At 40.0% G+C, this 24,699-nt stretch overlaps 2 long non-coding RNA genes across 2 annotated transcripts; both read left to right on the top strand.

The window, feature by feature from the left end:
* Positions 1–672: 672 nt before the first annotated feature.
* LOC131465997 (uncharacterized) lies at positions 673–4,124 on the top strand. The gene is made up of 3 exons (XR_009241366.1): positions 673–896; positions 1,452–1,525; positions 2,545–4,124. It is a non-coding gene; the product is annotated as an uncharacterized LOC131465997 (long non-coding RNA).
* Positions 4,125–4,171: 47 nt separating this feature from the next.
* Positions 4,172–7,336, top strand: LOC131465904 (uncharacterized). The gene is made up of 3 exons (XR_009241350.1): positions 4,172–6,630; positions 6,705–6,853; positions 6,946–7,336. It is a non-coding gene; the product is annotated as an uncharacterized LOC131465904 (long non-coding RNA).
* Positions 7,337–24,699: the final 17,363 nt, after the last annotated feature.

Consider the following 24,699-nt stretch of genomic DNA (forward strand, 5'->3'; position numbering starts at 1 on the left):
AGGATGTGTGTGCGTGTGTATGAATAGGTGTATGTATATGTATGCATATATAGGTTGTTGTTTTTTGTGTTGTGTAGTATGCAAAAAAAATTTGTCTGCTTTATTTTTTTTAATGTTTTTAATGTTTTAAACTGTTTTTATTTCTATAGGCTACTTGATTTAAAAAAAATTAAAATTGATTTTGTTTTAATTTCCAATGTATTTACTTGCTTCTGTAAAGCACTATGAATTGCTTTGTGTAAGAATGGTGCTATACAAATAAACTTGCCTTGCCTATGTATATCTGTATATATATATATATATATATATATATATATATATATATATATATATATATATATATATAATTATTATTTATTTTATTATTTTTACTTTTAAGTAATAGTTCAGGTAGATCAACATTTCGATCCACCATCCATACCAGATGGTGGCGGTAATGCACCAAATCGTTGTTTGCCAACCGCCATAAAAGCTCAGAAAAGTGACGACACACGACACACCTGCTCATCTCCACGCAGGTGTTTTTTAATCAGCTCATGACCGCTGATTGCTTCCTCCTCCTCCTCCTCCTCCTCTTCCTCTTCTTACTTAATCTCCCTCCAGCCACGAGTTCCGTGATGTCACTTTGAAGAGAAGCTGCACGAGCCGTGAAACGAAAAAACTAAACGTAACTAGTGAAAGTGTTCCGGGAGGAGGGAACTTGTGGCGCTAATGCACCAACCGCCATCGAACCTCAACAAAGTGAGGGAACTTTAAAAAAAGAAGAGAAAACTACCGCCGCGTGACGTCAGACGCCGAAAAGGTGACCGCGTGCATCAGCTCCTGTATAAGGACGCAGCAAGGCGCTCCAGGATGGCGTGTTCGACCTGGTCCAGATTGGTGGCCCGTCCAGAATGGTCAGTAACTTTAGTCAAGTTATCTTAATAGTGACTCTGTTTACTGAGTTATTTGCTCAAACGTAGTTTAAATTAGCCTTAACTTACCTCAAGCTGTGCCTCATTGTCAGCCAGTTATCTGAATTAGCAGCTGTTTTGTCTGGTTACAGCAGTTAAATCATTGGTTTAGATAGAGCTGCAACTAATTTATAATATCTGTGATTTATTTTCAAGTTTGGTCCATAAAATGTTAAATGTTCACTGTTTCTAAATTCATTTATATTATTAAATTATTTGGATTCAGTGATTGCTTAAATAGAAAAATCTGAAACTCAAACACTTAAACCAGTCCATTATCAAAATAGACAAAATAAGACTAAAAACAAGTTAAAATGGCTGCTGTGCTGTGTTAACTCACTGTTCTACTCATGGTCATTACTATTGAGTTTTTCACTGGAAAGACTTATTTGTTTTGTATGTTAAATGTTTACAAACAGATTCAGGGTTATACATGTCTTTTATAATTCGAAACTTTTAATGTAGTCATTAAAATACAAACTTTTTTATTATTTAAAGGAACAACCTGCTTCCTGCTCACGGAGACCTGGTCGGACGCACCATTTACAAAAGTCTGAGTCTGTCAAAAGAAGGTGAGTGACACCTTTAGAGATAATTTACTACGTCATTGAAAATGTTATGGCTAATTTAACTGATGGCAACATATCATATTAATTTAATCACACATGTATTTTGTGTTTTTAAAGTGTGAGTGTGGCTGTATGAGGTACTGACTAGTGATGGGAATTCCGGCTCTTTCAGTCCCAAGTGGCTCCTTTTTTGTTACTTAAATTAATTTATTACCAAATTATGTGTAAATTGAATAACTAATGTAAAAAACATAAAATATAACATGTATTGTATTTATATGGCGTTATTAATAAATTTAACTTATACATAAATGTATTTCAAATAAAAAAAGACCCATTTTAATTTGTGAAAAAACACAACATAAACTTCAGACATAGGTGCAGCAACAGTTGCAGGAGTTGACACACTGTCACCTTCATTAGCAGAGTCCCTTGCTGGTCTTTTCTACAACTCCATTAATTGCACTGTTGGATGATTAGTTCACATATGCCGGTGCAGGTTGTTTGTGGAGCCTGCTCGATATGACATTTTTATTTCACAAAGTGTATACGCTGCCTTTCCGGAGTCTAACACTTTAAAATTTGTCCAAATTTGACTCCTTTTCCTGCGGTCGCTCATCTTCAGTAAAATGGTAAAATCCTCTTGTGCTCCTCCTCACTCTTTATGGAGTGTCTGTAACCCCTCCCCCCTCCTGCTCAGTGTAGTCACAGACGCAGCCTCAGTCACATGTTGACCAATGCGACTTTAAAAAACAGTTTAAAAACTGACATTTCTATACTTGAACTTAAAAGATATTCCTTGAATCTTAATCAACTTTATTCTACATCACTTAGAATAGAATTTGTGCTGGCAGCAGTGTTTTCACTGAAAGTGAGTGTTTATATCTCAGGCTGGGTGAACCATGTCTGTACCTCATACAAACACCTTACCTAGTTATTTTACACCTGTAACAGTATGAACCTGAACATGATCGTGGCTGGAGACTGGACTCAAACATGTTTTTGTTTGTGTTTTCCCACAGATTGATCTTCATGAAGATCGTCAAATAGTAAGGTGTGATGATTAAATTCTGGGTGGCCGCTGTGTCCCCACTCTTTCTTGGCCGCTGTGCCTACATCTCTTTACATTGTCCAACATGGCCACGTTCTCTCTCTTCTCCTGCTTTCCATCTGTCAGATAGCTGAGGTTTGTACATGGAGCATACGCCACAGGTTGGTTTTGTATGTTCCTGACCACTTTATTTGGTGGTCTGATCTGGTCCTTGTTGGTTCTATTTTTGTGGAACTGCTGAGCGAGTGATTTGAAAGAGTGAGGTGACTGATGGAGTGTTGGAAATTCTCTCTCTGAATGAATGTGTTGTGTGTGTGTGTGACTGAGATGCCTGGATTGAATAGTTAAGATGGTGTGAGAGTGTGATTATGTTCAGCAGTTCACATTAAAGTAGATCTGGTGTCTTGAAGGTCTTAGATACTTGAGAAGTTATAATGCACTAACATTTCCTTTTTAGGTCCGTCTACAAAGGGTGAGTCCATATTTTCTTATGTCTTCTCTGGAGGGGGGCTACCTTCTTGCCCTCCATGTGTGGTAGGGTTTGCAGAGTAGGGGAATAAACAAAAGAACATTTGTGTGTTGTGTTTTTTGAAATGAAGGTACTTAGGTGTCGGCAACTGACTTGCTAGTCTGGCTGCTCACAGCTAACTACTGAGTGTACATGCAAAGGTAAGAACACGCCTCCACAGAGAGGCGTGTTCTTGCCTTGCCTCTGTACTCTTAACCACTTTTTCTTTCCAACTGTTACGCAGGCCGCGGGCCATCGCTGTTCCGGCCGCCGTGTCGATCTGTCCTGGCCCTCCTCGTGCCTTTCCTCACTTCCAAAAGGAAAAAAAAAAATCAACTTGAACAGTTTGTTTTAGTTTAGATGTTGGAGGACCAGATCTTTAATATGAGGTTTAAAAAGATGTTGCTGTACAGTTAAAGCTAGATGGTGGGAGTAAAGTTAATGTTGTGCCTTGTAGGCTCGGTCACAAGGTTTAGACTTCTTGGCCGCTTGGCCTTTTCTTTTTTTTTTCTCTTTTCCAACGTGGCCATTAATCTACCGTTAGCCCTAGAACGTTCAAATAGATCCTGGTGATCTACAAATATAGTACCTGGCTTTAGATGGCAGCCCTGCCATAGCCTTAGTATGGCCATTACGTCCTTTAATGCAAGTAGGCCATGATTGCTAACTGTGCCCGCGCCTTCGTGATCTACTTGTGTTCTTGTACGTGTGGCCTTGCGCGTATAGTCCTTTTACATAGACAAACATGGGTGCCTTCCGCGTCCATGCACAGTAAGTCAACTAACCTGTACTTTTCTTCTAGCATCAGTCAAGAGGAGCACCGACATCCCTGCATGTCCATCTTAATTAGATTGCGTTTTAGTTAAGGTAAAATTTAAAATCTTAAGTAGTAGTTTTTCTTTCTTGCTTGGCCGCCGTGCCATTACTATACCTGCTCTCACCTGAATCTTTAATTCTTCATGGCCACTGTGTCATGACTGTTCTTGGTCTTTATGCCAGTCTATCATCTCTGATCTGTTTTTCTTACTAAGTTTTCCTGCTTGAGTGTGTGTGTGTGTGTGTGTGTGTGTGTGTGTGTGTGTGAGAGATGACTGATGTCTGTGTGTGTCTGGTCTCTGTCAGTCTGTCCTGTGTGTCTGGTCTCTGTCTGTCTTGTGTGTCTGTCTGTCCTGTGTGTCGTATTTAGTCACTTTTTTAGTCTCAACTTAAATGGATGATTTTAAAGTTGATTAGTTTGAGGCGTCTGATTTTTGCAGGAAATTCTGGTACCTTATTTTGAAATGGCTTTAATTTTTAAAGTTAAATTTTGGTCTTAAATCTCAGTTATCGTAGTTGTAACTTGGACTGTTGACAAACGTGGAAGCCGATGAGTCGTGTAGTAAATGCATCAAAGTTTACTGTAACTTGTCTAAAGTTCTTTCAAAGTGTTGTATTGATTATGATGAGCTAGACAAGGTCTTCCTTTATTGTCAACTGGTAATTGCTTTGATAAGATAACTGGTTCCTTTTATATATGCAAGTGTAGTCACATTAGATTGTAGGTGTTATTCAGCCCATGGATAATGTTATGATATACTTTAAATCTGGCATTTGTTGGCACACTTTTGAATATCCATTTAAAGTCTTAAACTTTACGCTTTGTAGTCGCTAACTGAAATCACATACAATATTAATGCTGACTTGTCTCACTCGCCAAGTTTATTTCCCTCTAAAGGAGTTGAACCTTTTTGTGTTCATAGTCTTTTTGCGCGTCATGTTGGGAGGCCTCCCAGCAGGGGATTGTTATCGTCCCCTGCAGAACTATGCGTTACTCGTCTTAGGGATGCAGGGCTATCCTGCACAGTTTCTTTCAAAAATTAGATTGTAGGTTTCAGGATTAGAGCGCGTTTCTTTTCTTTAGGAGGACACAAACCTGGCAGAGAGACAACTCGGATTATTTAAGTGAAAGTTGCGCCATCATGTTAAAGACTGTTGTGAAGTGCCCTCTTGTAGCAGGAGTGAGCAGCTGCAGCTTTTTAATTTATTTTTGGTGATTTGATTTGTTTCTTGGATTGAGTTGGTGTCTGGAGCTTTGTGGTTAACAGTGATCATGTAAACGTGTAAACACAAGTGATCTTTTGCCTCTTATTTGCGAAACTGGCAGCTGGTTGTAATGATAGGACTTTATGGCTTTCCCAAATGTGGGATTTTTGATGGAGCATAGGGTTAACACCTCACCATACACTAGCTATTTCAGCGAACAAGTGTCTGTAGTCCGTTATTATCCATGACTTTCAAGTTTCACAATTTAGGCAGCTTGTAGAGTCTTTAGGAAGATGCTTAATCCCAATGTCTTGGTTGGTTGCATGAGAAACTTCTATCTCTTAGATGTGTTGGCGAAGTTCCTCCTCTGATTGTTGTAGACTTTCCCTAAAGTTTCTCTCCGCTTTAACTCTTGTTAAGCTGTGCATTAAATGATTCCTCCAACTTGTCTCCATATCCATTGTTTTCTCCCTGCAGACTTCCACCACCCACTGCTGCTGTTGCCTCTGCTGAAGGTAGCCGTATCCTGATTCACTGCGTCTTCATGTGTTTGGGTAAGAAGTGTCATTAGACTACTAACAATGTAAACACCTTTAAATGCTTGATCTAATTTACCCAAATGGTTCATCAGTTTAGGACAAAAAAAAGTCATTGAATTTGACATTGTTGGGGTCAGTAATCTGACCTCTTAATGTTTGGGAAACATGCAAAAGATCGCAAGCTCTCTGCATGACCCAACAGCATCCATGTTTGAGTTATTTCATTGCTCAATTTTTAAATCAGTCAAGATTTTATGAGCTGGATCTTCTTCACACAACAGAGAACAAGGTAAATAGAGTCGACTCGTAACATGGTAAGGCATTTCGTCCTTCCCCTTCTTCTCTTTGTGTGAGGAAATCTGGCCACGGATCCTGACTGAGTGGCATACCATGACTGTGCAGTTTCCAAAATCAGATAAGGATCCATCTGATTTTGTGACTCAGCTTGTCATGATATGCATTAATCTTCCTCCGAAACAAAGGATTGGAATGGACAGGTTTGTAGTGTAAATCACATCACATGTAGATGGTGAAGCATTTGTTTAAATTGGAGTCAAGCATTTTCAGGCGTCTGCTTTGTCAATACTCTGGTGCCACGTCTTGCTAAACACACGAGAAGCTCTGAATTGTGAAACTGCTGCCTCTTGCAGATGTTACAACAGCAATGGTTGTTGAAAGGCTGCAAGGAGAGAAAATGAGATCTGAGGACAGGAAAGTGGAATTGATTTCATGCTTAGCAAAATGAGGGTTTCAGCAGAGGACCTTTATGTGGCGAGGCTACGGAATCAGAAGGAACGTTTGTCTGGGCAACTGTGAGATTTACAGTTTTTCATGCAGCCAACCAAGACATTGGGGTTAGCATCATCCCAAATGGCTGGTGAAGATTGCTTGTAACTGTCAGTGTAGGACAGGAAAGGCAGGTTTAAGTTAGGGAGGGCATCCATCGGTGAGCTCTGACTGGATGTGAGGACCTGTCACACTTGACCAGGTGAGCTACCTGAAGATTTTTCATGTTTCTTTTTTTTTTTCTTGTGACTTATCAAATTCTTCCTTGTTTTGAAGAGATGAACGCTGCAGCACATTCCTGGATCAGAGGACTCCATGTTGGACACCACGACCTGGTGATGACCTAGCCCAAGATGAACCGGCCCTTCTACGACGAGGACTTCGCCCAAGATGAACTGACCCTCTTTTCCACGGGATTACTTCAGGTACGTTCTTTCATATGGTAATCAATATGTTTTAATCCATATTTACGTAATACTAAAGCGTGCTGACTCTATTTATTTGATTTTTTTGTTAGATGGTGGACCTTGTACACATGCCTCAATGGCTGCTACGTCACTCTGCCCATCAGGACATGGTCACCGAGATTTTTTTTTTTTTTTTTTTTTTTAATGGACTTTAACCCCCCGTCCCCACTGACCCACTATCATTGAAAACTTGTATTTATTGCCTTCTTTATATCAAGTAAAAGTTTTGTTCTTAACTTTATGGTTGACTTGTATTTTTTCAGTGATTCTGTGATGAGGGTTATTTTGACAAGTTAGTGCTTTGAACTTAAAGATGTGGAATTCTTTTAAAACGAATTACACTGATCTGTTACTGTAGACTTGGCACCTTTTGACACTGCTCCAAGTGTTCGGTTGATTTTAACTAGAAAACTCAAACCCTATATGGATTTGTACAAGGTTTTAAAGGGAATATAATAATGGTGATGCTGCCACTTGCCCCCATCTCACAACTTCTTTACTTACCACTAAATATGGCTAATGCATAAAAATATGCCACTGAACATTACACTACTGTGCTTTCATTTAACTACAAATGTATTCTTACTATTTTTTTCATTTTAATTTTTAATTCTGTCTTTACCATTTTAAGCTTAAAGGTTTTATTTTTCTACTATGGAAAGCACTTTGTAGAGTTTTGAAAAGTGCAATTCAAATAGTTATTTGAACTCGAGCTGCAAATAACGATATTTTCATAATCGATTAATCTGTCGATTATTTTCTTGAAAAATGTTCTTATTTTCTTTTCTTAAACCTTAAAAATGTTGATCGGTGTTTGTCAAACCTGGAAATGAGGATGTTCTCAAATGTCTTGTTTTGTCCACAAACCAAAATGATTCACTTTTAATGATTTCTTTGTTATCTAGAGCAAAGAAATGAAGAACATATTCACATTTAAGAAGCTTAAACAATCAGAAATCTTGTTTTAATCATGAAAAAAACTTCAAATCGATTATCAAAATAGTTGTCAATTCATTTAGGAATCGATTAATTGTCCATCCATCATTTACCGCTTTATCCTCCACCAGAGGATTAATTGTTTCAGCTCTAATTTGAACAGTGTTGCAGTACCATTAACACCAGCAACACTGCAATGCTAATATTTCTGACTGTCTCAGCCTCAGATGGGTGATGTGATGAATCACAGATAACGCTCCACACATTAGTGCAGGAAAATATTCAGCAGTTAAATAAAACATCAAAGTGTGAGGCACAGATGTACAAGATGTTTCCCAAAGTAAAGCTCAGACTTGGGAAAACCGAGCAGTAGACAAAGAAGTCAGTGGCTTGGTGGCAAACACTGGTGACCCAAGATGGAGACGATTCTTCCAGTCTCAGCATCCAGTGCATCATGAATTCAACAGGAAGAAGAGATGACTGACATTTTGGTTGTGTGATGATGCTTTTGTGTTGTGTTTTTTTTTTTTTTTTCACCAGTCAATTATTTTATTTTTCTTGGACCAGAAAATGTTGAAAAATGTTGATCATTGTTTCTCAAACCTGGAAATGATATTCTCAAATGTCTTTTGTCCACAAAAGGAATTGGTTTTAATGATTTGTGTTATATGGAACAAAGAAATTCAACAACTAGTACAGCAAGTGGTTCTGAACGGGTTCGAGCTCTAGGGCTTGCAAGTCTCCGTGTGCCCACGTCGCCATGCGCGCCTCTAGCTCATCTCCCGTTCATTCTCCGCTTGCGGTACTAGTTATTTTCAGCGGCATCCCTGCGCAATGTTAGAGGGCACTTTCTGTTTAAAATGGCCCACTTCCTGTTGGGTGGAAGGCGTGTCAGTAAACGTGTTAAGGGAAGTTCCCTTGACTTGCCGATCGGACAATGTTAGACTTTACTTCCTGTTTTGGGCTTGTACATCCTGTGGGGAGGTCATCTTTTACGGACATGTTCAGGATGGGTCTGGGGTCTCACATCAAGTTTCACATGGATACAACAATCCATGTTAGAGCAGCATCTATAACTGTAAGTGTAATTCTGTCTGCCATCACCAGGGGGCGCAGTTTTCTTAATTTAATATTTTCATACAGATGTCTTTAGGGCCGGACTATCATCAATCCTAGCATGTTTGGTTCAGATTGGACCAGGATTCGCAAAGTTGTAACAGTTTTTTTTTAATTATTTTCTGCTTCCACGAGGAGGCGCTGTTTTCAAAATGTACCGTCTTCAGCAATGACCCATCATCAATCATAGCAAGTTTGGTTGGGATCGGACCTTCCATCGCAAAGTTATAGGAGTTTCGTTTGTTGTGAAAAATCAGAATTATCGCCAACTTTGGCGCCCCCTATATCGTACGCCGTGCGACATTTTCCAAAAACTTTCAGCAACTTTAGATCCTCAACTTGTCCACAGTGACCTCACCAAGTTTGAAGGTGTTGTGAAGTGAACTTACCACTCTCTGCTGCTGGTTAGTTAAAGATGCTTCATCAGAGAAGTTATAGCTGAGACGTGACAGTGTTTGCTGATCCACTGCTGCGTCACACTTTCATGCAAGCATTTAAAAACCCGATTTAAGGGGGAAACCAAAAACAGCCAGGACAGAGTTCTTGAACAGTGCACTTGAGGTCAGCTCAGAAACGTTGTGTGCAGCCGTCTGCACATGGATGCACAGAGAGGTCATGCAGAAGACCTGTCACGTTAGTGCTGCGAGGATGAAAACAAAATAACCTGATGATGGGAAAGCATGACATGCTTATGTCTAAGATGCTGCTGCACGTTTATGCTCATAAGACTCAAAGGTGTAAGTCTTATGAGAGGGAAGAAGAGGAAGTTCACATTCACACAATCAGTAAAACAAGGTGTCTGTGTGACAGAACGTGGCAGATGCTGTGGAAGATTCACACACTCGGATAGTTTCAGTCACATGAATGTTGGTCCATGCAGACATAATCTATCCTCCTGTTTGTCCCTGACAATGTCTCATCCCACAAAGGTATTTAATAATTACAGCGTTTATTTAAAATGTTATCTTGCAACAACACATGTCTTTTATTCAGTTTTATTTATTTTAGCCGCGTGTTTGTGTGTGTTTCCGAGAACATCAGTCTCACAGGGATTTATTTATTTGTTTAAATATGTCTAAAATATTGTTGTGAGCAGTAATAATTTAATTGACACAGTGGCATCATTTTGAAAGGTTTTTGGTTGTTCATTCTTGGCAGTTTTCACCTGTCTCCCGCTTATGTGCATACGCATGTGTCAGAGTTCAGTGAAGGACGGCGTCTCTTACAGTCATGTTTGTTATAAATCCCACACTTTGCATTATAAACTTTATAAATGAGGCCCCAGGATGTACTTTATGCCCGGACCCTTCATTTACCACAATAAGAAAACTCTTAGTGTCCCTATAAATGCTCATGAAAGCATAATAATGTGTGATACAACCTGTTACTGTGTATGGAATACAACAATTACCTCTGAATCACATTCAGTTTTAAGCACACATTATGGCCATTACCCTAATGCTCATGCAGGCAGCTGAGTTGAGCATCATGTCAGATGCAGTTGATGTAGTAAACCCTGAGAGGGCAGTCTTTACCCATTAAGTCCACTTTAACTGTGTAGCCTCGCCCACATGGAGCCACACTCATTCACATTTACATCCTTAAGATCTCGTCACTGCAGATGCACAGCAACTCCACAGCAGCCTTTGTTGTATTAAATATTAATATTTAAATATTGCAAAGTAAAAAAATGGGTCATGACTGATAAATGAGAACATACTGTCACAACAGTCGCATGTCGTTCATGTGTGTAGCTCAAGGTCTGGGAGGTGATTCCCACTCAACTGCCCGCTTTGATAGGAAAGTCACGTAATACTTCATCACCATAAAAACCAACACAGTGAATACTGATACTGAGGATTTTTCATTATTGAAGACAGTGTGCAGTTTTCATTGTGTCCCATTGTGTCTTTTACAAAGAGAGCAGATTAACTCATTAATTCAATAACTTGCAGCTTTTTAAAATCCAAGTTACACTCCAGCAACAGTTTAGGTCGTAGCACTTGTCTGGAGCCATAGGAGGGAAACGATGGTCAGAGAGGGGATGAATATGGATATATGATAAATAATGATACATTTCACCATAGGTTGTTTATTAAAATATGGACGGTCTTTTGGTTTCCCTCTGAAGCCAACCAGGAAATATGAATATATTGAATAGCCACTAGAGGGCAGCTCGTACTCCATGATAGTGCAGTATGGTAAGGTTTGGAATGGTTTTTGATTGAGAACAATACTTTTATTTTGTAAGTAGGTTTTTGTGCAGGGCCAGATGTATCGTGGCGGCTTGACGACATGGAAACACGACACAGCAGACAACAATCAGACAATCATCCAGCAGCTTGGTTTGTGGCTGTTTGTCTCAACAACACGTCAAACTTTGATTAGAACAGACTGAGTAATGTTTTTCTGTCGTCCAATCAGCTGACTGTCGACGGTGGAGCTGGTCTAGCTCCACCTGGACCGTACTGTACTATTTTATCCTAGTTCTGCAGAGGAAGGGTGCCAAAAAAATGGAACCGTTGGGCCTGGTTATTTAGGTACCAAACTAAACCGCTCCACTCGGTCGAAACACGGCTCCAGGCCCCACTATCATGAGAAACAGAGTTGTGTGGAGCTGCAGCATTGTGTTCCCTCATTTGGTTGCAGGTTTAATCCTGGGATCCCTGAGCAAGGCACACAATCCCCCATTGCTCCCTGTGTGCAGGAGCAGCACTTATGTGTGTGTGGGTGTGTGTACACTACTGCTGTGTAATATGAATGGACTAATTCACTATCACAGACTGGTGTGTGTGTGTGCTCCAATGTCTAATTCATTGTTTTTTTTTTTTTTTTTTTTTTTTTTTTAAACTTTATTTTTCATTCAATAAAACAAGAACAAAACACAAATACAGGGGGTAGACACTACTATCTTGCATAGAGATGCCATTTTGTCCATCTTGCAGTACATAACTCTGATTTCATCCGTAGTCTATAGGTCATTTGCTCCATTGATCGAATTTCTTCAACAATATCTAGCCAGTGGCTCAATCCAGGTGGTTCAGTTTTCAGCCAACTTCTTGTAATGGCTTTCTTAGCCGCAAGGGATAGGATCTTGAACAGATATACATCATTTTTAGCTATTGCCCCATCTGGTATCAGTCCCAGGTACATATGCCTGATGTCATCAGGGATATTATAACCAAAAATTTCCCCCACGATCCTCAGAACCCCGTCCCAAAATGATCGTATTTTCATACAGGACCAGAATATATGAGAGTGACTGGCATTCAATTGCCCACATTGTCTCCAACAGAATTGTTGTTGACCCAATTGTTTATGTTTAATTTGCGGTGTAATAAAAAAACGTGTTATGTTCTTCCAACCAAACTCCCTCCATCTCTTTGAACTTGTGGATGTGTGTTGGGTCTTGTAAATGGAATGCCAGTCACTCTCAGACAACTCAATGTTAAACTCTTTTTCCCATTTCTCTTTTATATACAATGTATTCCTTCCTTGTTGTTTCATTAATCCTCTATACAGTTTAGAGACTATTTTTGAAGGAGTTTGTTTATATGCACCTGTCAACACCTCAATCACATCATTCCCTTCCAATGAGAGGTCTTTCTTGATTTCTGTCTCATATAAGTGTCTTAATTGAAGAAATCTGTAAAAATCTCTGTTGTCCAATCCGAACTCAACCTTAAGTTGACCAAATGATTTAAAATGTTGCTTATCTATGAGTGTACATATAGCTGTTATTCCTTTGTCTCTCCACTTTTTAAAGGTTTTGTCTATTACACCTGGTCTGAACCTGGTGTGAGAAGGCCAGATCAACAGCTTACAGTCACCTGTTAACTTGAATTTTTTAACGACGTCGTACCATATTTCGAACGATCCTCTCAAAATTGAGTTTTCAACCTTAAGATCCATATGATCTTTTCCACCTAACATAGACTGTGGGGGGGCCCGACCCAGGTTCATCTCAATGTCCTTCCATCTGGCTTGATAACACGAAGAGCACCAATAGACAACATATCTTAACTGTGCAGCATAGTAATAATCTCTGAGACTTGGCAATGCCAATCCTCCATTTTCTTTGTCTAGTTGAAGGGTCTTGAATCGTATCCTCGGTCTGGCACCTGCCCAGATGAACCTGGAAATTAGCTTGTCCCATGCTGAGAATTGAGAATCTGGTACTTTAACTGGGAGAGATAAAAAAAGGTACAACAACCTGGGTAAAAGATTCATCTTGATCACCTCAATTCTTGAGCTGAAATCCATCACTAACAATGACCACTTTGCTACATCTTTTTGAATTTTATCGTTAATTAGCCTGTAATTTGTCTCATAAATTGTGCTATATTCCTGAGTTATTATCACTCCTAAGTATTTTATTGACTTAGAATTCCAATTTAAATTATATCTCTTCCTGATTTCTTCTTTTGGCTTGAAATTAAAGGATAAAACCTGAGTTTTTGACATATTCAATTTGTAACCCGACATCAATCCATATTCTTCCATTATCTTTAATAATATGATAAACGTTGTGTTTGGATCTTGAAGAAAGGTAATTATATCGTCAGCAAATAGTCCTATTTTGTGTTCATCTCCTGCCATCGTGATTCCTGTCAACTTATCTTCTTGTCTGATTAGTTGAGCAAGTGGCTCTATGAAGATTGCGAAGAGGGCAGGACTAGCACAACAACCTTGTCGTGTCCCTCTGTAGAGTTTAAAAGTGCCCGTCAGATGCCCGTTAATTTTAACTCTGGCTAATGGGTCAGTATACAATGCCTTTATGCAATTTATGAATTTATTATTGAATCCCATCCTTTCCAGTACTTTATATAAAAAAGCCCAGCTGACCCTATCAAACGCTTTTTCAGCATCTAAGCTGATCAGTGCAGCGCTTGTATGGTGTTTATTAACATGTTCTATAATATGAAGTGTGCGCCTGATGTTGTCCTGTGTTTGCCGTCCCTTTACAAAACCTGTCTGGTCCTCGTGTATCAGGTCAGGCAAAAAACGTTCCAGTCTTTTAGTGATAATGGATGTAAACAGTTTATAATCTACGTTTAGAATAGATATTGGGCGGTATGACTCGCAGTATTCTTTATTTTTCCCCTCTTTCGGAATGACAGATATCACAGCATCTCTCCAGGAAGGAGGGGCTATCGCCTTCTCAAGCGTCCAATTAAATGATTCTAATAGTACCGGGGCAAGGGCTTCTTTGAATTTTTTGTACCATTCATTTGGATAGCCGTCACTTCCAGGGCTCTTATTAGTCGCCAGTCTACCTATGGCTTTATCCAATTCATCTTTTGTAATAGGGGCAGTCAAATATCCATTTTGCTCTAAGCCTATTGAGGGGAGGTCCAATGAGATGAGGAATTGCTTGATTTTCTCATCGTCAACTTTCTCAGGCTGTGAATACAAGGTCTCATAGTAGTTTTTAAAGATTGTATGGATTTCTTCTGGGTCATATTTCAATGTATTTGTTGAGGGGTCCCTAATCTTATTAATTGAATTTGTTATTTGTTGCGTCCTAAGGCGCCTCGCCAATATTCGAGCGGCCCTTGGGCCTGATTCATAGAAAGTTTGCTTCACGGATCTCAGTTTATTTTCTATTTCATTGTTAATTAAGTTCTCAATTTGTTTCCTCTTTTCTTTAATCTGGTTACCTATTATATCTTTATTGACATTTTTGGGTTGTTGTTTCTCTAGGTTTTCCAATTCCTCCTCTAATTGATCATATTTTGATCTCCAGATTTTCCTTAGGTGAGCTGTCCGTGATATTAGCTTCCCTCTCATAACTGCTTTGATTGTGTCCCAAAGAATAGTTGGGTCGACCTGGTCGTCCTTATTATCATTTATACATTCATCAATTTCTTTTGTAATTTCTTCCACTGTGGATTTATTATTCAAAATTCCTATATTCAGCCTCCATAGTGTATTCCTTGGCCTGCTGTTTAAATGTAAACTAAGGTAAACCATGCTGTGATCTGATATATCTGCCGTTCCAATTGTGCACTCTTGTACCCTGTGTCTATCAATGCTATTCATCAGGAAAAAGTCTAGCCTAGAGTGTACTTTATGTGTGGCTGAATAGTGGGTAAATTCCCTATCACTTGTATGAATACTTCTCCAGACATCAAACAAGCCTACCTCTCTTATCAGGATTTTTAGGTCTTTTGATTTTGAGGATCCAAGTCTGCTTGTGCTTGTCGTGTCTAGTCGATGGTTCAAAATTGTATTCCAATCTCCCGAACAGACCAGGATTCCCTCACTCTCAGAAATAATTAAATCAAATAGTTTCCTAAAAAAGGATCTGTCCCTCTCTGGAGGAGCATAAACGTTCACAAATGTGACCAAAACACTGTCAATCCTGCCCTTGATTATTATATATCTACCTTCATCATCTCTTTTTTCTCCAAGCAGCTCAAAGTTTAAAGAATTAGATATCATTATTACAACCCCTCTCCTCCTACTATTTTTACATGAACTATAATATGTGTTGGTATACCCGAACTTTCTTAGCTTCTCATGTTCCGGTTTTGACATGTGTGTCTCTTGTAAAAATACCACTTGGGACTTATCTTTCCTAATTTTTGCTAGGACCCTACTCCTCTTGACCGGGTTACTCAAGCCATTAACATTCAGAGAAGCAATTTTCAAATTCTGTGACATCACTTAAACATAGAAAAATGTGAATTACTTTGTAGCAGTGTAAACCCCTGATAACACAAACAATAACAAAGACAGAACAATGTCAACTGAACACAGTGAAAAACAGACCTCCAAACTAGGAGGAGAAAACTCCTCACCAAGACCCCGTTGGTGGGCCGAGGGTAGATCCTATCACTAAGACAGGGCCCTAAGTGTAGGGTGGCTAGGCCAAACCTTTCCATCCTAAAGTCCAACGTAAACTATTTCGACACTCCCAGACAGTTATTGTCATTATACCCTAAATGAAGCCAGAAATGAGACCAATTCAAATCTTGTGTTCCAGACTCGTAGTGACAGTGATGAATTCTATTTCTTCATTTTACCTCCCTTGCGCTGGAGATCAACTCTCTGAGCATCGGTGTGATCACTCTGGAAACCCTGAAGCTTAGATCGTGCTCTCTGGGCAACGTCGTCCTCAGCCTCATAACGACCCGGTACCTTCTGCCATGATCCCAGCAGCTTTCCCAGGTGCGTTCCCCAGTCAGTCTCACCTTCGGTCGACGTCGCCTCCTCCACTGTGATTCCTCGTCTCCTCAGCTCCACTCTCGCCTCTTCTGCGCTGTTATAAAATCGGGCTCCTGTCTCCCAGTGGATGCGCATGTTCACATTTGGTGTTTGGAAGCGAACTCCTTTCACTTTCAGAGCCTTTTTGATCCCGTTATACTCTTTACGTTTCTTGACCACCTCAGCAGTGTAATCGTGATCGAAATAAATGGTCTTATTATTCAGCTGGATCTTTTCCTTCTTTGTTTTATTCCATGCCTCCTTCAAAACCAATTCTTTGGTTGCGAATTCCTGGAAATGTAATATGAATGCTCTCGGGGGTTTGTCGGGAGCGGACCTCCGAGGTCCAGATCTGTGTGCGCGCTGAATATTTAACTCCATGTCAGCCGGGATCGGCAACTTGCTTCGGAGGAGCGCTTCGACAAACTCCGGCACCGAGTCTTCTCCCTCTTCTCCTTCTGCCACTCCGAAGATGCGGATGTTATTGCGTCTGGAGCGTGACTCTAGATCGTTTAATTTAAGTCGCAGCGCTTTTTGCTGTTTCAGGCAAGAGCTCAGAGCCTCGGTCGCTTCAGCAGCCCATCTCTCAACCGTCTCCACCCTGGTCTCCGCCTCGTCCACCCGGTCCGCTAAGCCGTGAACTTCTGCTCCGAGTGTGTCCAGTTTATCATTTATTTCTTGTCCGAGATGACTGAATTCTTGTCGCAAAGTGTTGTTATCGCCTCGTAGGTCAGTTTTGAGGTCGTTAATCGCCTGAATTATGTCTGCTGGCGCCATGACGGTCGGATCGACTTTACCGCTGCTGTCTCTGGCAGTCGTCGTGTTTTTCTGCTTTGCGGGCTCCTTATCGTCGACTTTTTGGCTTCTAAGTGATCTTCCCCAATCCATCTATCTTTATTTTCAGCCAAAACTGAATTAAATGTAAACTTGGGGTTAAATTGCGATTTGTCTGGGAGAGCGATCTCACGTGCGTCCGACTACTCCATGCGTCAAACCGGAAGCCCCTAATTCATTGTTTTAATATTTAACAGTGATGCACCACAGAAACACACACACTCCACCAAAGAGACCATCATGTGCCCCAAAGCCTTTCATCTGTTCCTGCTTCACTCGTAGCTGCGCCTCAGTGGGTCACTTATTGAGGCCAGAATTGTTCTGGATATTCACTAATTGAAGATTAGCAGATAAAAGAAAAAAATCTCTCATCCCTCAGAGTAAACAGGTTACTCTCTACACTCTTAACTTTTCCTGCCTGGAGTCACACCTTTCAAGATAAGTGCAATAAAATCACAATTTCAACAGTTATGAGAATAAAAATGTGATCTTATTCATATAAATGTATCCTCAAGACATCTCGGCCTTGAACGGAATGCTTACTTTTACATCATTTGGTCATAATAAAAATGAAGGCCACACTGTATTGCTTTAATACATTGCAACACAGGCATCATAATGAACGATGCGATGCACTCTGATTTGCAGTATAATAACTATAGTTCAGACTCCACTGAACCAAAATAAAATGGAAAACCACAACAAACTGAACCAAAAATGCAAAAGGGATCGCCATAAAAGACTGAACTGTTCAATTCCCAGGTGTGTTTTTGTGTCTTGGAAGCATTTCACATGGAGGATTAATAGTTTCAGTATGAAATGTATAATTATCAAAGAGCACTTTTGCAAGGATGTGGTCTTTGTCATGCAGTGGAAGAAGCATTACAATAACACCATAATCTGTGCCATGTTTACTGCTAAACCGAAGTCTCAAGTGGACTGCAAACAGATTACATCACAAAAAAGAACCCAGAGTTACTCTCTGCTCTTTATTATCATCAGAAATGACACACTGGCCCTTCCCCCTCCATACATTAATAGCCGAGGAGATCTGTTTGGTTTTATCTGCACTACACCGTTGACCGGAATCTGATTTCCAACATCCTGAAACAAGTTTCCGGCATCTTGCACCATGAGGTATCAGTAACATACAACACAGCGACAAATCATCTGCAGGTTGAAACCAGATACGGACCTTTGCCCTTTCTATATTTTGCCCAATAGCCTATTAATATAGCGTAACAAATTGTACAAGTTGCATGAGAGAAGTTCTGTCACGCTGAAGCACTAAAAAAAGACAGGATGTGGACCACTATCACATGCTGCATGCACACAACTGAATAGTATTCCTATTATGTACTGACTGCTCGTTTAAACGTCTAGTGTGTAACACTGAGGATAAGAATGTTTATATAAGTGGAAAATGGCTTTAGACAGACAGACAGACAGACAGATAGACAGACAGACCGACAGCATTCAGTGTGACCATGTGAGTAGTGCAAAAGTGAATGGTGTACAGTCCAAGGGTGATACCAGTGCCATAACCAAATATTTATCGACATCATAAACGTAAGAAGGTAAAAAAACAGAGGCGATAAAGTACAGTCCAGTCAATCAGCATTAAAGACGGCACAGTTTGTGCAAAAGTCAGTAAGTAAAATCATTTTTATACACAGTGGCCTTTCACCTCCATACGTCTACACCGTCCTCACGAAGCCAATGCCTAAACTTGTGAAGGAGGAAATAAGTAAAAATTGAAAGAGTATTTTGTCTAATCCAATCCAACTTTATTTATAAAACAACAGCTAAATAAAATATAAGAAATGACATCATAGGCCTAGACTACAAACAATAAAACATACAATAGAGAGAGTATTTTGTCTGACTCACAGAAAATCCATCGTCAGGCTAATGTTTAAAATCACACATGCATGTGCAGCTGACAGTGATTTGGGTGATGAGCAGCATACAGTAAGCAGAGGCTTTTTAAGGGAGTGTGAGGCCCCAGGCAGGAAAGACCTGGGGCCCCCGACTGACCTGAACTCAACCCCTAAATTGAAAGCAATAACCTATAATATATCTGCCATATGTTTTTTAGACTGAGAGGAGACAGAAGTTAGTCCACTGATGAACTTGTTGTGAACATTCAGTTGATAACAAATCAACTTTTCCAGCTGCTACAGATAAAACACTTGGCCCTGACCCTCCTCTTTCTGCCACTTTCTTTTTTTGATTTCAATTGTTTGTGCTCTTAACTCTAAACTTGTGAAAACTGAAGATGAGCACGAAGCTTATTTAGTTTCAGAAAGTTCTGCAAACGAGAAACAACAACGTTGAGAAGTCAGAGCAGAGATTTCTTTTGTGAGGACGACGACGTCGTGGCCGATAAGAATCAACCTGGAAGTGAATACATTTTTGGATTTGATCTAAAACGCAGTTGAGTGTGGATGTGAATTGATTAATTAATGCATCTTTAAATGAAAATGACGAGTATGGATGAAGTTATACCCTGACAGAAATTAAATCAGTGGATGCCATCTTGAACTTTGTGTCTGAAGTTTATACTGTATGCTCATATGCAGAAGGAGAAAAAAACCCTGTAACTAATTATGTGCATCAGAGTGAGTGAGAGCTGAGCTTTGCATGAAGGTGTATCCATTTATCAAGTGTGGGCTCAGAAAGAAAGCTCATAAAACTCATTAAACTTTTTTTTGTGCAAGTGTAATGGTCTTTAATCTTCTGAGTCGAATTGCCCTGCGAGGAAAACTTAACAGGCTACAGACGTTTTATGACTGTTGTGCCTTTCGGCTTAAAGGATATTAGAAAAGTGATTTGTGGTGAACCTGGAGCGGACTTTAAAAACACATCATCTAAAAGATTTGTACCTGCACTCAGACAACATGGGAAAGACCAGGTCCCAGCATGCAACTTACAAAATGAAAAGCAACAAATAACAAAGAGCTGCGTCTCGTAGCGTCAGCTAACTTTGCCTCCACCGCGAGTGCAACATTTCCTCGCCGCGTGCTTTACGACTTCCTCTCAGCGTCGCAGTACCAGCAGCTGCCTTTGTCTTTCTGTCGGTCCTCGGTTTGTTTCTGAGAGTATATTTCACTCCAGAGCTGCCACAGAGGAGATAGAGAGGAAACATGACTGTGAAATATTCACCAAACAAACGCTCTGTCTTTTGTGTGACTGTAGTGAGACGTGAGGTCAAGTGCACATCGATTATTCTTTCACATCTTTAATCATAAAAAAAACTCAATATCTTTTTGTTTTGATCGTTTTCTTCAGTTTTTCAAGATAATATTCTGGCTAAAATGCCCCCCCCCCACTCTACTCTCCTCTGCTGTCTCTTTACACTCCATTTCCAATCCCAGTTCCTCTTCCTTGTCATCACTGCACCACAACTCATAATGGCAGATTGATGGCCGCCGCTGCAGAACACCGCAGTCACACAAAAGTCGCCCAGATTGCTCCCAACGAATTTACAGCACGTTGTAAATTATGTCATATTTGGACATGCAAATCTTATAAATGAATCAACACCTAAATTACTTACAACATCACTCTCAGATGCAGCTGCGAGTGCCAGAGCATTTTTGAATTAATAAACAGGAGAACTATGAGAAGCAGACGGGGTACATTTTCACTGGCCACTTTATTAGGTACGCTACATGCTAGACCCATCGTTAAAACAGATGTCTATCAGCAGCCAATCACATTGCAGCAACTCAATGGATGTGGGCATGTAGATAAGGTCAGGAAAACCGGCTGAGATTCAAACTGAACATCAGAATTAGGAAGAAAGGGGATTTAAGTGACTCTGCATGTGACACGGTTGTTGGCTGGTCTGAGAATTTCAGAAAATGCTGATTTACTGTGATTCACACACAAACATCTCTAGGGTTTAGACAGAACGGCTCAAAAATAAGGAATAAACAGTGAGCAGCAAATGTCCTGTTGATGCCAGTGGTCAGAGGAGAATGACAGGAAACCATCTCTGGATGCACTCCTGAGTTTGCTCGCTTCACACACACACGAGCAGTCACAAAAAAAAATCCATTAAAACACACCAGGGTGAGATTGTGATGGTAAATTTTGACCTGGCCTTGAGCTGTGGTGTGCTTCACAATGTAGCTGTGAGCATAAACATGTTGATATGAATGCATGAAACATAACTCTGACACTCTCTTTCCTGAGAGTGCTACATTTCCTTTATGGTCTGCAGAAAAGTAAAACAGAAATGATTTTTTCCGAGATGGAGACGCATCCATCATTTATGAAGCACGCGTTTCTCTTGCTTTTATTCCAACTTTTCATTTTCAGACCCGTTTTTGCTGCTGTTGCTGTAACGTTTACGTCACACTGAGAAGAAGAGGAACAATTCCAAACTGTGTTCACTGCCTTTATACTTTGTCTCCCACCAGGGAGTGTGACCGCCACAGCCGTCGTACTGTATCTCCATTGATGGGATGCTGTGCTCTAGGGTCAAGGTTAGGCATGAAAACCAAAGGGGACAATGTAGTGATTTAATATAGGACTTCAAAGTGTCCGTCTCATGTCTACTTTGTTGCCTTCTACACGGACATTCTCCCATTTAAACACGAGTTTTGCGTTGTCAAACAATCAGTTATCACAAAACCTTTATGACGTGAAATGTTTCGCGTCATAAATCAGTAAAGATACAAACTAAACAAGGAAATATAGAAACACAATCAAAATAAACATAATATATATTAAAAATACACATACTTTCTTGCCAATGTAATGGTATAGGACATCGAATGATGTGGCAGGAGTCTGAAGTGTGGTGCTTTAAGAGGTAGTCTGGTTGTAAGGAGTAGTTATATGAATTATTGTTGTTTTTCCATCATTTCAAACCAGTCTGGTCATTCTCTGCAATCATCAAATATGCATTTTCACCCAAAGAACTGCAGCTCAGTGGATGTTTTCTCTTTTCCAGCTTATTCTGTGTAAATCTGAAAGACGGCTGTGTGTGAAAATCTCAGTAGATCAGCAGTTTCTGAAATAAATCAGGTTTCTTTCTCAATCTGATGCCCGGTTTGAACTTCATCAGTGCGTCTCGACCACGTCTACGCACCTAATTTAATCGGATCATTAGCATTAAAGAGCAGTTGCACAGGTGTACCTAATAAAGTGGCTGTAGTATATAGTGTAATATAATATAAGTGTATATGGTCAAATTAGTTTTGACAAAACTGGTGAAATGATTCTGCATAATGTTTCACATTAAAACAACACGATAATAATGTAATGAGACAATTAAAGTGATCAAGTTATAATTGGATCATTTATCATGTTATAATGTGAACTGTTGCATGTTATGAGATAATTCATCGTTTCTTGTCATAGTGTGATTAGGCTGTACGTCATAATAATGTGACAATAGTCTGATATTTGTTTCTTTCAGCTTCTTTCTCTCTGGGGGTCGCCACAGTGGAGGATCTGCATATTTCATCTTGGATTTATTTTCATTTTTCTAAGCCGGAGGACCTTCCTGACCCAACCTCCCATTTATCTGTGCTTGGGACCAGTACTCAGAGTGTCAGGGATTGGGTATCTTACGCAGGGTACCCCAGGCCTTGACCTGGCGAGGATCCATTATTGGCAACCCTCTGGTTACCAGCCCAATTCCTTCTGAAATATTCTGTATGCTGCTTTAACTTAAGCACATTTTGGTGGATTTATATTTTGTCGCGTCTCTACTGCAAAATAAGATCTCCTACTTCTCCATTGATTAATAACAACAGTAGACATTCCCCTGTGGAGTTCTGATGTTTGCATTTCACTAGTTTCAGCTCTTCCTCAAAAGAACATGATGCTGATTTTGTAAAATACTATGTTCCCATTCAGTTGTGGTTAGAACTTCCCATTCTCCAGTTTCTCCAGTTAACTTCCACAGTCCAAAAACAAAAACATGTGATATGGGGATCAGTTAAACTGACTAGACAGTAATTTGACTGTAGGGGTGAATGCTTGCTTGTCTCTGTGTGTCCCTGTGATGGACTGGCGATCTGTCCAGGGTGTGAACCCCGCCTATATCGCCCTATGACAGCTGAGATTGGCACAGCATCCCCGCGACCCTCATGTTGGGGATAAAGCAGTAGAAGATGGATGGATGGATGGATGGATGTTCCCATTCAGAGGAAAATTGGTGCACACCAGTGTGATTGACAGCTGGTGTTGTCCAAGAGGAGTCTGTTTGCAGGTGACATCTGTGTTTATGAGGTTGTAAATAAAAACACATAGGAGGATGGGGAAAGTTTTGTTTTTGTTTTTGTTGTTTTATTAAAAAATGGGACGACTTCATCCGTTGACCATGACTGACCCAGTGAGGTCACAGTGTCTGGTCACATGAGCCCAGCACACAGTCTGTGTGTCTGTCTCTGCAGCTGGATGAACCATGTGATTAGATAGACAGTGAGAGACTGAGACTGAGGAATTTATTTTTGCCTCTGTGTTCTTGCTGAAATGGAAGTTATCAGAGAGACACTTCATCCTCATCAGCACACCAGCATTCATAGTGAGGACACTCACAGGCATGATTCATTCCCTAACCCCTTAAATTAACCTTAACCATCACAGCTAAATGCCAAACCCTGACTCAACGTCCTTCTAAGGGTCGACAGAACACGAGGACCAACCAAAATGTCCTCACTCCCTGTGCTTTGTAGGTTTTTGGTCCTCACAAAGATACAAGACCACACACACACACATGCTTACTGTGCCTCATGGGGGAGTACGGCTGTACTGCCCTTCACCCTTTTGCCTCGTGTCACAGAAAGATTAAAAAGTGCATTTCCCATCAAAGGTTATTTTCTTTTTCTTTCTCTCTCTGTGTTTTTTTTTTTTGCTCAGCTTTCTCTCAGCAGCTCTTCTCCTTTTATCTGGCTCAGGTCTACAGCCTGCTCACACACACACACACACACACACACACACACACACACACACACACACACACCGAGTGGGATGAAAGCAAAACGGATAACAAAATGGACCTTTTTTTTATTTATTTATTGTCAGCACACAAATTTTTTTTTTACAGGAGATGAAATTGCATAAGTTTTTTTTGTTTGTTTTTTTGTGGTGAATGATTTTATGCAAAGTAGCTGGAAAAAAAGGACAATAAGCAAATCTGGGAATTTAAAAGAGAAGGCTTTTGCAGAGCAGTTTTATATTAGAGTAGAATTCCATCAGCAGTAGACTTTAGAGTCACTGTGACAGTTTTCCCTCGCTCTCTACATCTATCACAATGCAGGGTTCCCCCTCCCCCCCCCCAGAATAACTCATTTTTTGGAAGTTTCTGGACGATGTATTTAGAACAAATGAGTTTTCCCTTATAAGTCATGCATTCAAATGTTTGCATGAGTATGAAAACAAAAACACCATATTTAAAAAAAAAAAAAAAGGGAAAAAAAGTGTTTTACTCTTTCTGGCCTCTTGGGGGCAGTGGAAACAAGCAGTAAACATAGACTACACATTAAAAGAAATGTGACATTCTGGAAAGAGACGCTAATGTGAATGTTACTGAAGTCTTTCCAAATGTACTGTACTTGTTTTGTGTCTCAGAGTGAAATGAGGTGGAGTAAAAAAACTTCAGAGTTCTCATGGTCTGAAGACACACACACACACACACAGACAGATGGAAAACTCCTAGTGCTTTTCTCTTCTGAATCTCTCTGAAAAGA

The sequence above is a fragment of the Solea solea genome, chromosome 9 (genome assembly GCF_958295425.1).
Source record: "Solea solea chromosome 9, fSolSol10.1, whole genome shotgun sequence".
In the NCBI taxonomy this organism is placed as follows: Eukaryota; Metazoa; Chordata; class Actinopteri; order Pleuronectiformes; family Soleidae; genus Solea; species Solea solea.